At 36.8% G+C, this 1,699-nt stretch overlaps 1 long non-coding RNA gene across 1 annotated transcript in view; it reads right to left on the bottom strand.

The window, feature by feature from the left end:
• The window catches only part of LOC137976479 (uncharacterized), a 2,535-nt gene continuing 836 nt past the window's right edge, over positions 1-1,699 (bottom strand). Inside the window, exon 3 of the long non-coding RNA XR_011117769.1 lies at positions 1-346. This is a non-coding gene — a long non-coding RNA (uncharacterized lncRNA). The remainder of the gene's footprint in view (positions 347-1,699) is intronic.

Raw genomic sequence — 1,699 nt, 5'->3', positions numbered from 1 at the left:
TCATTTTCAACCAAAGTTTATTTCTCAGACCATTTTCACCTGTTACAGTAAAAAAGAAAAGTTAAGCTTTTCTTCGTTAGAGGTTACAAAAAGGCGCTTGTCACTCCAGTCACACGATTGTGGCTCCGCAGCGTTTTCAGGGAGACTTGCGAACGCTTTTCACTGAGGTATTCAGTCCCATCTGCCCTGGATCGTTGTACAGTTGGCCTGCGTTTAACTGAACGTGTGCACCGCCATAGTTGACATTAACAAATGCCTGCCAATTTCCAGCCGCATCGCCAACTTGGATAGAGTTAGCACCATTAGGCAATGTCTTTGTCAGGTCTGGAACATCCTTGTCGGTAGTCTAAAGAGTTGGAAGACAGCTTGTTTAGATGGATCTCTGATAAGATTAACAATTTTTAAAAAATAATATTTATTATTATTATTATTATTATTATTATTATTATTATTATTATTATTATTATTATTATTATTATTATTGCCCCCGCAGGGTTTTGGCCTGGACCAAAACCCGAGGAGGCAACCAAGAAGCCCCGGCCCAAAAATGAAAAATATGTAAATCGTTACCGAGCGCGCAAGGTAATGCCGGTATTGCTCTGACAGGGCACCAGTATTGTTCACCGAGCTCGCGAGGTGTTCTGGGTAACTTGAGTCACGTAGCAGAAAGTCACAAGGAGCATCGACAAATCGAAGGTTCAGCATAGCGATCGAAGGTGTATAATTTTCGAATATTTACAGGACTTTTACTTTGAAAATCAAAGATTATAGTATGTGATAGAAAACCATATTGCCTGGGTCAGAAATCGAATTTTCAGGCACAAATCAAGAACAGGGGCGACGATTTCTCAGCCACAAAGGAAAGAAAGGCGACAGACTCGGCTACAAACTGCTAGACGCAACCTCAGAAAGCAAAAGCATATATAGTCTCAGTATCAACATTTTCAAACAATCTTCGATCATTTTTACGACAGTTATTCATAGATAATAAAAATCAGCGATCCGAATATAATAGCCGAGTTGTGTTCCTATTTTATTGTATTTCAAAGTACCGAGGAAAGAACCACATGGATCAAAAAGTTGACAAAGGAAGATGACGGCGAAATGTTACCTTCTAGTCATTGAATGTTCTTGTTCCTGAGTTACTATCATATTTTCAAGGCATTTTCCATAATTATGTAAATTGCTTTTCAGTAGATAGCGTATCAAATAAACGTTGGTGGAAATTGAAAATTGTTGCCCATCCTTTAATTGCATCTCACTTTCATTTACCTACCTAACTACATGTAAAATAAAATGAAGATATCACGATGTGCAGCACATATTATTTGGAAAACATCTCAGCTGCCATCCATATTATCTTGGGTGGGGCAGATGTAGTGAAAACTATTACTAGTTATTATTATTATTATTATTATTATTATTATTATTATTATTATTATTATTATTATTATTATTATTAAGTTCATCACCCAGTTGAAACAAAATGCTAAATTACAAGGGTCTTACAACTGGCGGCAATATATATCAATAAAAACAAATAAATACAACACACACCAATTAATCGATAAAAAAGCACATTCGCATTGATACTTGTCTGTGATGAAGTTATCTGGTCTTCCCAATTGTTTTTTGATACTGTGCTAGATGGATGGTGTCACCCTATCGGGGATTGTAGCCACACACAATTTCTCGACCC

Source organism: Montipora foliosa, chromosome 11 (assembly GCF_036669935.1).
Source record: "Montipora foliosa isolate CH-2021 chromosome 11, ASM3666993v2, whole genome shotgun sequence".
NCBI classification, from domain to species: domain Eukaryota; kingdom Metazoa; phylum Cnidaria; class Anthozoa; order Scleractinia; family Acroporidae; genus Montipora; species Montipora foliosa.
This window is presented reverse-complemented; position numbering and strand designations above follow the sequence as displayed.